Source organism: Gopherus flavomarginatus, chromosome 2 (assembly GCF_025201925.1).
Source record: "Gopherus flavomarginatus isolate rGopFla2 chromosome 2, rGopFla2.mat.asm, whole genome shotgun sequence".
Lineage (NCBI taxonomy): Eukaryota > Metazoa > Chordata > Testudines > Testudinidae > Gopherus > Gopherus flavomarginatus.
This window is the reverse complement of record NC_066618.1, coordinates 202,031,978-202,046,107: the sequence shown is the minus strand read 5'-3', so window position 1 is coordinate 202,046,107 and position 14,130 is coordinate 202,031,978. Positions and strand designations below refer to the sequence as shown.

The 14,130-nt window shown below is 40.6% G+C and overlaps 1 protein-coding gene across 1 annotated transcript in view; it reads left to right on the top strand.

The window, feature by feature from the left end:
- The first annotated feature begins 8,700 nt into the window (after positions 1-8,700).
- CCDC102B (coiled-coil domain containing 102B) overlaps positions 8,701-14,130 on the top strand; it is a 342,057-nt gene continuing 336,627 nt past the window's right edge. The window contains exon 1 of the mRNA XM_050938820.1: positions 8,701-8,773. The gene's annotated coding sequence lies outside the window, so the exon portion shown is untranslated. The remainder of the gene's footprint in view (positions 8,774-14,130) is intronic.

Here is a 14,130-nt window from a genome sequence, read left to right as displayed (position 1 = left end):
CCACACTGCAATGTAAGCCCAATCTTGAGCCCCGCCTTGCATCTACACTGCCATTGTACTAACCCAGGATCCCTGGCTGGAGGGTCTGAGCTTGAGTTAAGCCAGGACCCAGGTCTGAGTTCTATTGTGTTGCAGTGTAGACACAGTCCCACTTGACTCAGGTCTAGAGCTGCCAAGCATCTGGTTTTTGACTGGAATGCTCAGTCGAAAAGGGGACCCTGGTGGCTCCTGTCAGCACTTGCTGACTAGGCCATTGAAAATCTGGTTGGCGGCACAGCAGGGCACAGCGCTGCCTGCCCTGGCTCCACACAGCTCCCAGAAGTGGCAACATGGCCCTATGGCCCCTAGGTACAGGGGCAAAGGAGGCTCTGTGCACTGGGCCTGCCCCTAATGCCGGCTCCGCAGCTCCCATTGGCTGGGAACCATGGCAAGTGGGAGCTAAGGGGGTGGCGCCTGTGGGCACGTCACTGCACGCTGTGCAGAGCTGCCTGTCTGCGCCTCTGCCTAGGAGAGGCTGCTTCCAGGAGCAGCGCAGAGCCACGGCAGGCAGGGAGTCTGCTTTAGCCCCACTGCACAGCTGACCAGGAGCTGCCTGAGGTAAGCACCGCCTGGCAGGAGCCTGCACCCCCATCCCCAGTTATCACCCCTCCTGCACCCTAACTCCCTTCCAGACCCCACACCCCCTCCTGCATCCTAACCACTGCCTGATCCCTGAGGCCCCTCCCACACGCCAAACCCCTCAGCTCCAGCCCAGAGCCCCCTCCTGCACCCCAAACCCCTCATCCTCAGTCCCACCCCAGAGCCCACACCACCAGATGGAGCCCTCACCCCGCCCCTGCACCCCAAGCCTCTACCTCAGCCTCTCTTGCACCCCAAGCCCCTCTCCAGCTGCACCTGCAGCTGGAGCCCTCACCCCTTCTTGTACTCCTGCCCCAGCTGGTGAAAATGAATGAGTGAGCAAGGGTAGGGAAGAGTGAGAGACAGAGGGAGCGGGGATGGAGTGAGTGGGAGGCATGGCCTTGGAGAAGGGTTAGGGGGCCTCGCAAGGTTGTTTGGTTTTCTGCTAATAGGAAGTTGGCAATCCTACCCCAGCCCTCACACCCTCTGAACCCCTCATTTCTGGACCCACCCTGGAGCTCTCAACCCCTCCTGCACTTCAACCCCCTGCCTCAGCCCAATGAAAGTGAGTGAGGATGGGGAAGAGCGAACAATGGAGGAAGTGGGGCTCAGAGAAGGGGCAGGGTAGGGGTGTTTGGTTTTGTGCAATTAGAAAGTTGGCAACCCTATTCGGGTCCCAGGAGTCAGCCAGAAGTATCCCACAATTCTATGGGACAACTTTCTTAGTCCTTTCTATCCTAACAATCTACAATCCACTCTATTGAAAATCGAAGCCACCCCACCTTTTCAAATAGCAGCAGCTCAGGACAGCATTAACCTCTTCTCTTCTGATCACCTCTTCTGATCTGCAAGCACATTGTCAGAAATCCTCATGGGTTTGCAATGGAAAGTGAACCAATTAAGCCTTTTGCAAAGTGGGCTGCTTCCTGATAATGTCTAGAGTGGGCAATAAAATTTTCCCACTGTGCATCAAGGTCCTAGGGCTAAAGTGGACACATTTCAGGGTGAGTGCATTAGGGACTCTGATATGGCTACTTTGACTCAGGTCTGTGGACTGCAGTAGAGACACCAGAGCCCTAGGTTCTAGCATGGGCTAAAAAAGCCTTAACATAGGGTTAAAATAAAATGTAGGTGCTCCCTATGGTTCCCTAACACAGGACAGCTGACTTAAGTGCTCCTAACCCTGGGCTTACATTGCAGTGTAGACACACTGTATGTGAGTACAAATGTATGATGCCAAATTTTCCTCATAAAGGGTTTGATTTTCTGCTGCCTTTTTTTCTTGTGTAACCATGTACATCTGTGTGTGCTGATTACACAGGTGTAAATGGCTACAGAAGAAGACAGGCAGTCAAGTATCAAACTCAGAGTGTTTAGGAGAGTATCAAGGGCTGTTGTCTTCTATGGAGATTGAGGCTGTTCTCTGCAGTGCATTGTTTTGACTGAAATGGCCTAAGAATTGTTTCACATTAACTCAAGATATTTGAGGTATGTTCTGAATACACTTAAAATTAATAATTGTCAGGCATAAATTTTATTTAAAACTGCATTTAAACCCAAGTAAGAGAGGAAGAGTTACACCATTTCATATATGTAAATCCTGCCATATTTATTCACATAACTTGCTTTAAATTTTTAATCCCTGAGAACTTGAGATATTAGAGTCTCTTTAGGAATAAGTCATAGGCAAGGATTTAGGGTTTTTTTTGGCTGGTTGTTTCTCTTTTATTTTTTGGCTGAAATAACCCATGTCATATAAAAGAAAAATGTTAAAATAATATTAGGGTTTAAACTGAGTCCAAAGCCACACAAAGTTAGGCAAATCAGAGAGGAGGCTTCAGTCTCTCCATTCTTATTCATCCTGTTGAGTTTAGAAACTACAGTAGATAGGCTACACTATTATTGTTTGTGTTAACAAGTGAGAGAGAAGTGTGCCACCTATCCAAAAAAAACCCTGTTTTTTTAATTCTCCTATTGAAAAGATAATGGCTTTTTTTTGTAACCATCACAATCTTGCTGGTTCTTAATCAGTGCAACATTGAAATACGGAATACAAAGAACCACTTTATTTCCTGTTGGTTCAAACTGCCTAATCTATGCACTGGGTCTGATTCTTCACTGCTTTGCGCTCTGTAGTAAAATGTATTCAAAGTGTGTACAAAATGCTGCAGATCTGATACTATGCTGCACGGCTCTGACCCCTTTTACTTGTGCAAAGGTGATAGAAGTGCAGTCTGGCCAGAGACAGGAGGATCTCTCTTTCTTACTAGGCTCATCAGAGATGCCATTGTGCCAACAAAATGATTCCTTCTCCATGTTCTGCAGGGAATGTGCTTGGGATGAGAGGGGAGGTCTTATTTTGCCCTGGCCATATCTAGCTGTTGCAATAGCCCTTTGGGGCTGCTGAAAGTTAGCAGTCTTTAATCTTGAGGAAGCTCAAGTCCAAATTTAAACATTGTGCAGGGGGACAACCACAATGAGTCAAAACGAATTTCTGGATCTGAACATCCGTGAACTGGGAAGTTCTGATTTGGATCAATACTCTGGTCCGAATCATCCCCTATCCCAGAAAACCCAAGGGGAATTTGCCAGGGGCCTCATGAATATCCCATAACATTATCTTTTGATACCTGGGGTGCACCAGAAACTAGGACCATTCACTCGGAGGACTTTTGTCTGGATCCAATGGAACTGTACTACTAAGAAATGTTTCCTTTTGAAATTGCTGAAGGGAATGAGTATTATAAATGAGTTAGGGTAAAAAAAATCAGATTTTTTTAAAAGACATTAAAATGTTTCTCCTGTGGATAATTTGACTCTTTTTCGTGGAAAACAAGGATACTAGGAAAAAAAATTACACTGCTATCCAGTAGGAAGCTTTTCAATTGCTTATAAGCACTGATTTTGAATCCTTCTGTCAAGTAGGTATTGATTTGAATTTTGATGTCAGTTAAACTGTGTTAAATCAGAGATAATTTCTGAAAGGAATTATTACTATAAAACCATTGTGAGATTACAAACAGGCTGCAGTACTCAAGAATCATCGTGAAAAGGAATTAGAGTAGTTATTTTTGCTGAAAAAGGTTTTATCCTGATCTTGGGAAACTATTTTATAAGGATTTTCCAAAAGGTTACAATTTTGGGGCTTAGAACCATGCTATATGTTTTTCTAATTTAGCTAGTAAAATGTATACTCTGGTCGATTATTCCCTGTGCTTGAACTGAATGGCTTTGGTTTCTTTTGAATGGAATGGGCTTTAATGTAATTTAATTCAGTACTTGAGGCTGCTACAGAAATTACCTCAATACAGTGGATGTTGACTTCTGTTGTTTTGAGAAAGATGTGACCTAGTTTGCTCCTCTGAGACACATTAAATAATTCTTTTCACTGGCTTTAATAATCTTTGGGTGGATCAACTATTTTCCTCTGTAACGCCCTGGGACTGGATCTCAGCACTGAGGGCTTCAGAGTTTTGTTTTTCACATCCTGTTAATACTCCTCTATGTATTGACAAGCATGATTTGCTCTGAGGGTTATGGAGAGGAATAATTTGACATACATTCAAGAATCAAATGTACAAGAATCGAAGAGAGTCCATACAACATTAGCCAGGGAAGCAATGGTCCAGTTTGCTGCTACCACCATTTTTATCAGTTAAAGCATGTGGTCCAAATGATCAATGTTGCACATACCACTTCTAATCAAATATTCTTTGTATGAATTACTTAAAAAAGAATTCTTAACCTTGTTCTTGTGGTGAGTATATAATTATTTGACTTACTACAAAAGTTCTAAGTACCCAGATTTTCCAGGAAGACAAATTAACCATTTTTATCAAAGTGCACTTATGTGTTAGGTGTAGTCAAATGTTTCACAATTGTCACAATCAGTTGTAAAGTTCAGACCAAATAAAAGTGCCCAAATCAGTCTGAATATGGGGCACCTGGATGTGTATTGTCAAGTACAAACAAAAATAGCTGCCCTTACTATTCTCCTGGCTGCTTATAAATATTCTAAAGGCAACACACTTGCCACATCTTTTCATTATTTGTAAGCAAAGCCTGGATGAGCTCTCACCTGACATCTAGTGGTGAGCTGTGGAAAAAGACTTCAGAAGCTGATAATGTTTACATGGACACACCCACCCTGCCTAGGTGCTCAGCATGATTGGACTGCTTGCCCAAATGATCACTCGTGGCTGGTGTTGGATCCCCATTCTCCTTGTTACTGGGGCAGGAGTAATAAAGAGTTGCTATCATTGTTGTGTGAACTGAGGGCAGCAGAACTCAACCTGGCATACCCCAATGGAGGGACTCACTCTCAACTGAATGGCACACTAGGCAGGGGACATGGGTTTCAAAGCCCAATGAGTTGAGAGAGGGCAGGTATATGTACCTGGTGGTGTGAGCTCTGTTTAAGGCTCCTAGACACTATTTGACTGGTCTTCTCTCTATGGTATAATAAAAGAACTATTTTAAACTAATTTGAGAGTCTTAGTACCTACTGTAGAGCTGAAGTTGCTGATACCTAGGTCTAAGTATTAGATTTACTTTAGGATGGTTCTCTATTGTAAGAGGCTTCTCAATATGCACCAGCAGTGAGGCTCCCTTAACAGCTGAATTTACTGAGAACTGTGTTTAGTGTGTGTGGCATGGCCCTGAAGACATCTTGCTGAGCAGGCTGCTGGTGGAAAGGAGTGGCAATGGCTAGCAGGGCAATTAGCGGAGTGGGCCAGTGCAGAGTCCTACAGAGGCATGGCAATCGGCCATTGGGGGTGATGAGCGAGAGCCTGAGCAGTGCAGTGTGTAAGGTGCCTCTTAACCCTGCCTTCCATACAGGGTAGGAGGTGAACCCTGTGGATGAACCTCTGAACTCTGGGGCTGCACTGGCCAAAGGACAGCAACTGTGAGTGGAGTACAGAGAAGGGACAGGAATGTTAAAGGAATTTTTGGGTTGCTGGACTTAAGACCCTGAGGGGAAAAGCACACTGCCCAACTTACTTGAGGTGGTTCCTTTGCTCACGGTTTGTGTTTTTGAGCCATAGTTGTGGTGTTTTCCCAAATTAATGCTGGGTTAATGCCCTCATTTTATTAAAAGTTTTTGCTACAGTCAGACTCTGTGCTTGTGAGAGGGGAAGTATTGCCTCTTAGAAGCACCCAGGGAGTGGTGTGTAATTGTCCCTGGTCACTGGGTGGGGGCTTGAGCCAGTTTTGTGTTGTATATTTGAAAAGGAACTCCTAGATACTGAACCCAGCCCTTGTTGCTACTGGCTTTATCTGGCAGAAGGGAAACAGTTATTTATTAATACAACACCATGGTTATGCCTGGCATCTGAGAGAACTAGTATTAATGGCTTGCCTTGAAGAGTTCACAGTCCTAGAATTAATCCTAAATCTTAATCTTAAAAACCTTACTTAGTTACTGATCACTGAATTCGCTTTAACTATTCCCATGCATAAGTGTTTGCAGGATTAGACCCTTAGGCAGGACTCCAGCAAAGTGAATCAATCAGTACTTCAATAGTCTATCTTTAGGGCCAGAAGGGACCATCACAATCATCTAATCTGACTGCTAGCATGATGCGAGCCATGGACCTTCACCTAGTGAATCCTGCATTAAGTCCATAACTTCTGGTTGAGTGGAAGCATATCTCTTAGGATGGTGACCAATCTTGGTTTGTATCAGGAATTGTGAGGCAATGTGACCTAGTGATCGAGCACTGGACTGGGAATCAGGAGGCCTGGGTTTTATCCCAGCTCTGGCACTGGCCTGCTCGGGGAAACTCAAATCACTTCTATACCTCAGTTTTCCCATCTATAAATAGGGATAATGTGCCACTTTGAGATCTACTTATGAAAAGCACTATAATAAGAGCTAGGTATTTTTGTTGTTGTTTCTATTGATTTTAAGACTTCAAGTGACAGAGAATCCACCATATGCCCGGGTAAATTATTCCAGTGGTTAATTGTTCTTACTTGAAAATTTGCACCTTATTTCTAGTCTGAATTTGTCCAGCTTCTACTTCCAGCCATGAAATCTTGATATGTCTTTGTTTGTGAGATTAAAGAGCCCCCAAATATCAGTAATCTTCTCCTCATGCAGGCATTTATAACTGGTAATCAAGCCATCAGTTATCTTTTTCTTAAATAAAGGTAATATGATATATTGAATTTCTGTAGAAATCAATAGGCATTCTGCCTGAGTAAGGTCTGTGAGATCAGGCTTTTGGTAAACAAGATGTGGAGGGAAAGTCTAAATATTTTTTTTTCTGGATAAGTGTGTGTGTGTGTGTGCTGTGGGTGGGGGATAGCAGGAGTGGTGGCATGGAAGATGAGTTACAACAGAAGCAAGGAAATACCATGTAGTGTGATTAATGCGCTGTACATAACTTCCAATTTTTACAAACAAATTAATATTAAATAGTGGAAATTGGCAGTGAACAGAGTGAAGGCTGGGGAGGAGGGGCGAGATGGGTGTTTGTGGTGACTGGAGGGAGCTGAAAGGGTGTAAGAAGTAGCAGCACAATTAAGAAAATCTTGTCTCCGGGTATGTTTTCATCTGACAGAGGTATGTGATTAGCTTACCTTTTCTTTACTGTAAACCAGAACTCTGAATATTAGCCAGAGGATGCAATATAGTGTATAAAGAAACCTAATGTGATGTGATTTATATGTTTAAAAAAAAGATATTGATTTCCTTAAATATTAAGATCTGAACTCTATGGAAGTCCCGGGAGGCGGGGGAGGGGACGGCGACAGACATACCACTAAAATCTTGTAATTTGCCAGAGTTTTCTATGCATAAAAACTGGTAGTATATCATTTCTCATGGCAAGTGTTTTCAAAAGTTACTAGTGATTTTTGGGGTTCATTAATTCTTTGGGGTGTCCAACTTGAGAGACCTTGATGGGAACTAATATTCAGAAAGTGCCAAGTGGCTGCCCTCTGAAGATCAGGTTCCTTTGAGGTGTTTCTAGTGAGTATACCCCGAAATCACAAGTCTGAAATCTTGGCTGTGTTCTGTTCTGGATGTAGCTCTCCTATTGACATCAATGTGCCCAAAAACAGGTAGGGAGAGGGAAGGGGGAACATTTGGAGGAGGAGTTGCCACTGTTTAGATATCAACATGATGCACCTTTCCAAAAGGGGATTGCTCTGGGTTACACTACTGTATAGAGGCATAATGACTGAAGTAGACTCAATGGGCCAGATCTTTAGATGGTGTAATTTGTCAGAGGTCCACTGATTTCAATGACATCAGTAGAGGGCATCTGACCCAATGATTCTAGGAGGTCCCATATTGGTGGCATGCAGCGCTTCTGCACATCTCTGTTATAGGCAGTAGTTGAAGTGTTACAATCTTGTCCTACATGTGTAACACCAGTATTACAAAACTGCATTCTTTTATAGAACACTGAAAAAACATTTATTTCTTTATTGCACCAGCAATTTGTTGTTTGTTTGGTGTAAAAGATATTCAGTGCTAAAGAAATGACCCTTTTCTTTCAGGGTCTGTATTTTCATTTTTGTTAGTTTGCTCACACCTTGTGAGCTTCACAATAGATTTAGTTTCTCACATATCTAATAATTTAAGGTATCACAGGACTTTTGTTAATGGTGTTCTGCAGCCATCGGTATTATGTATATTACAGTAGCACCCAAAATGGTCGGCCCCTCCCCCCCCACCAAAGTGGCAGGGTTTCATTCATAGAACACAATCCTGAAAAGACTTGTAAACTGTGAGCAGTCCCACTGAAGTCAATAGTTAATAAATTTAAGCACATGCATAAATCTTTGCAGGATCAGGCCAGAATATGCAGTTCAGAAAGAGCATAAGAAGAAATACTGAGAAGTGTTTAGTTGATGATAATAAGTCAAGTGTGTGTGTATGTGTGTATATATATATGTGTGTATATGTATATATATATATATAATTTTGTGGGTAAGTGATTTGTATTTAAAAATTGTAGTATTGGTTTTGATACAGCCTGACCAATGGGAATGTTTTTCAAGTTAGTGTGGAGTGGCCTTAATGATGGAAATAATCCTGTTGGCGGAGACCCCAGTACTGTGCAGATCAGAAAAGGATGCAGGAAATTCTGTTTACATGTGTCTGTAGCACTGAGCAGCAAGAGGAGCCCAGCGAGCCCAGAGAGTAAGGGGGTTTAATAGTCTTGTGGTTTTACTGTTTTAATTTTTATATCTTTCTGTGGGACTGTGTGTGTGTAGTTCTCACACAGGGAACTGGGGGTGGAAAGAGGTAGAAGATATATAGCAGAAGTACTTAGATCTGAAAAAGGAGAGTATTTTGAGTGTGTGATTAAATTGTGCTTAACTATTTTCCTTTTACTTTCCATTTTACCACCACTGAGTTATTTTTATCTTTGCATCATATTAAACATAGCTAGTCTTGCTGTATATATACAAATATGCTTATTTAACATAACCCGATAACATTTTAGAATATAAATTTGCACAGCACAACTGTGTTAAACTATCTATCTTTATTAGTAATTAAAAATCTGAATGAGTTACTATAAATATGGCATGCTGAAGGCTTATATTGTTTCTGTATGTATAAATTCAAAACAGTAGGAAAAGTTGGTACTGTTTGGGTCATTTTCTAAACCTCACTCAATACTGTAGAAATTTTAGTTTCAGGAGAATAGTATTGTTTGAGTTTGCTGCTCACACTAAATTTCTGTTGCGGTTAGCAGGAAGTTGTGTAATCAGAAGGAATGTTTCTGATTTAAAATGTGCAACTAGTGATAGATTTGTGATTTTAATTTCCTTCTGAAAACTATCTGGATCCAGGCAAAAATAGGGGCTGAAATGCAGTGAGGTTTTTGTTTGTTTGTTTGTTTGTGTTTTTAAAGTGTGGTATAAGAAAGCAGAGAAGTATTGTAATGTGATATGTCAGCAATGAACAAAGATATTCAGTTTGTCCATTATTTGAAATAATAGAATCCCATACGGAATGTGAGTGTGTGGATGTCCTGTCACCAGGGAGGACCTGAGGGGCAAATTCCTAAAGTAATGCAGAGCAATCTAATAAATGCACAATAATAAATGCATATAGCAGACTGTTCTAACTGCCTATCTATTAGATACAACAGGAGTACTTGGGTTTTTATCTTTTCATTCTCATTGTTTTCATCACCACCATGTTAGTTTGTTCCCCACAATCGTCAGTGTTGATATAAAGCAGCAAACTTTTTTTTGCTCTAGTGTAACTTACACTGGGAATACTTTGTATTTTTGAACACTGCTATTGCAATTGTTTGTCTACTGCTCTGAAGATATAAAGCACTATATAAATGTTAAGTATTATAATAGGACCTGTCATATGTTCTTTATATACTCAAACCTTCAAACAAACTCAATGCGTGAGTGCGAAGAATGATGTATCAAGCCTATTACCTATCTATTTTTCTGCCTGTCTAACTCAATCCAGTGCTCTTAAATTTTTTTTTTTTTTACAGATCACCTGCATATTACTTTTTTATTTTATTAAAAAATTTAGGGACCTGAATCCAGTTGATATCGAAATCAGTTAATCTACTACCATTTACCTCAACAGATGGGCTTCAGAGTCTTTGATTAATTTAAGTATATTGATTAATTTACTAATATTTATTTACTAATTTTACTAATAATTATTTAGCTCCACAAGTATATGTAGCACTTCATGAATCATAGTAAGAGATGTTCCCTGCCTTAAAGAGTTTTGCTACTCAATGGTCATAATGAGTATATTGCCTTAGTGATCTCCTCTGCTAATCAGAAGGAGGCATACATATTACTGTAAGGTTACCTCTGGAAAATGCTGACTCCTTAATGACAACTGCTTTCTGTGAAAAATATAGTGTAATGTGGTTCATGTCCAATGTCAGTTTTGAGTTGCCTAATAATCTGTTTGGGCAACCCACCTATGCATTCTCCTCCTTTTAAATATTGCTTTTCATCCATTTCCATTTGCCCTAAATCTATGTCAAATCACTTACTGATTGCTAATACTAAATGAAAAAGCTGGCAGATTAGAACAATTCATAAATGCTCACTTAAGGTCTTCTTGGCAAAAACAAGTGTGCCCCAAATCCTCCGTTCTCTGCACTTCTTATGACTTTCTTTTCTTCATAAATCATGTGTACATGGCATAGTTCCCTCTAACGTGCATACTGCAATTTGGGAATATATTGGACTTAATTCACACCCACTTTCACACCAGTGGTGCCCTGCTATCCTCTGCTGGCTGTGCTGCTAAGGAAGGTCATATTGTCAAGTGTCATCAGAAGTCTGACCAAGCCATCTGGCTGTGGCCCTTCCCTTATTAGCACTGCCCTGATTACCTCTAGACAAAGTTTTTACCACAGTTGGCTATACAACATAGTTCAACTGAGTGCAAGCCTGCATATTCAAGGGCAAATTAAGGCTACTTGAGATGTACCCTTGCTGTAGAGCAGCGGCTCACAAACTCTATTGATTCATGTGCTACCTTCTTAAAAAATTGTTGATAGATGAGCTTGATGTTCCACCAATTCATTTCACCAGTGGTATATGTACTGCAATTTTTGGATAATCCCATGATGATAATCTCATAAGTGATAAGAATATTAATTGCACTTGTTATATTTATCTGAAATGCTATACTCTGGTAAAGTAGGGGGAAAAAGAGCCGGGGGGAGGGAGGGGGAGTTCTAAATATTGTATAACAGAGCACAATCAGGGTCCATCAAAATTCAAGCAGTCACAGAAGCAGGTAGACTATTTTCTGAAGGAGGATTCATATATTTGGATGATCCCATAATATATTTTATAAAGTTTCAGTTTCCACTTTCTTTGTTACTGACTGTAAATTAATTTTATCAGAGTTCTGTGCCCTCATTCTTATTTTGCTGTTCATGTGGTCTTCTTTAGTACTTCTGTTTCCTACTTCCAACTTCCCCTTTACTGAATACACATTACACCAAGTCTTTCCCAATACGAATGTGACTGGCTACTAAACATAGACTTCCCAGGTTTTATCCATTAGAACTATTAAAAGAAGGCTTCAGAGGATGCTCCTCTCAGCCTGTGATGCCTCAACCAAAATAATTGAAATCTTGCCTTCCAACATTTTTTTTCCACATAACCCAGGTATGTGAGAAGAGCAAGTAACTCATCACTGTGCTTTAATAAAAACAAATTCTACACTAAAATAATCCTGAAATATATTTTCATTAGGACAATTAAACAATATGCTTGTAACAAAGCTATCAGTTACTAAGCTGCATGTTCCCAAGAGACCACAGGTTCAAGGTAAATGTTCAAACTAAGCTTCCAAATATAAGCAGCAATTGCTTCCAGCTACCTCTACATTGCAAAAAAGACACAGGGTAACAAACTTATTCTTAACAAAATAAGATATCTTTAAAAATACATGCAATGTAATATTATGTGCCAGCCTTCTCTGGGTGCATAATATAACATGTAATTGTATTCACTTCTTTGCAGAAACAAACAAACCTTCCTAAACTTGAAAAATCATCTTGAACATGCAGAGCTTTTAAAATGATTGTTACACTCAATACATTCCCCATGCCAAGCTGGACTTACATGTTTCAAGATTAATCTGATACACCATAACATAACACTCCTACCTATAAGTGATCAATAAATTCCATAGATCCAACTGGATCTCCCAGAATAGGAAAACTCCACTGACTTCAGTAAAGGAGTCCTGACCTAGATTGATGTAAATAAAAGGGGAAAAGGGACAATTGTGCCAAATTCATCCTGGTTTAACCCTAGTAACTCTGACAACCCTTGTTGTTTGTTTTTATTATATTTTCAGTTGACTTGCAAGCTTTTCCCATAACCTTTGTAAATGGTATTGTTGGAGAAAAGGACTTTCCATAGGACAACTGTATGAGTAAGAATGGCTGACGGCTCTTTAATGTGACCCTAAAGAGGAATGACCAGATAGCCCAAATGCCACTGGGAACAAAACCCACCCTCCTCTTCACATGAAAAAGGAAGGTTCTGACTGTATTGGAAGCATAGGAAATGTGGAGTGGGCCACTCTGCATTTCCTGCCCTTCCAATACATTCAGAACCTTCTTTTTCACGCCAAACCTATTAACACCAAACCTACGTATGTTGGAGTATAGCTCTGCTGGGGATCCTTGCATCCCAATACAAGAGAAGGTTTATAGGAGGAGTCAAGAGAGCTATGATTAAGTATATTAATCATTTAGTTACACTGTAAGAAGATGACTATACTTGCATGTCTGCTACTTTCTTAAGGCTATACTACTGGCTGTAGAGTATATGTTCTGTTGCATCAGACCCTTGATATTAGTGTGCAGGCTATTTATTTAGGCTGGGGTCTGGGAACAAGTTTTAGCCCAATTTTTTTTCTGTTTGTAATAAAATCATTTCCCCTTATACTTCATAATATCACACATACTTTTAGTGTTCAATATATCTGCTTTTCCGCTGTGTAACTTGTCTCTGTGTCATACAAAGATAGTAGAAAGGGAGGTTTTGATGAGGCTGAGAATTGACATCATTGGTAACATTTTGATTGCAGAAGGAAACTGAAGAACTTCTTAGTGCAGGATTAAAGATGCATGCTTACTGTGGAACATGAAATATGTCAGTATGTATGTATAGTCTGCTTTTGATTTGTGGAAGAATTGTGTTCAAAGAAAGGCTTGGTGGAGCTGGAGGGGTTCATATTTTCTATTAGAGATTTACCATCTGTTTCTGAGTGACCTGTAGCATTCTGAGCACTCTGTAACTCAAAGAGTCTTTCATATACTGTACTTTCTGGTATGTTCTTTATGTTCTAATCATCTAGCTAGTTATGTGAAAGTACAAGTCATCTCTGAAGAACACTCTAAAAAAATCTTTAGTGAATTTTGATTTAGTGTAAGATGCTGGTCTGTCAGCATGAAGTATCATAGGTGAGGCCTAGAGTGGGTGTCGTGTCAGGTACACTAAGGACTACCTTCAAAATGCTATGGTGATAATGTTACAGAAACTCCTGAGGGAAGGAGAAGACATGTTTAAAAGCTATTTTCTTTACATCTGAATTTTGTTCTCAATCCTGCAATAGTTAAAAATTACTGTGGACCTCATCTTTAGAACTTTTTTTTCCAAATTAACTTCTGCTAATGAATTTGATCTCTCTCACACAGAAGGCCTGATTCTCTACTGCCTCGCACATTGTGATGCAGGATTTACACCTGTGCAAATAGGGGAGGGGCAAAATGCTACCATTCTGATTTGGCAACTGTCAGAGGATAGTTGGTCACTGTGTCTGGATTAAACCCAGCTTCCCTGTGACAGAGCTGGTGGCCCCAATTGAACCACTTAAAAGGGAGAGTTTTACATGTGAGACTATAAAGGCTTGTCAGAGTGTAGGAAAAAGAGTGACTGGCGCAGGATGTATCTGGGGAGAGGAACCACAGAGCAGCGAAGCTAATCTGGTGGTGGGTCCCTGGAACAAGGAGCCAGATGCATGGGGAG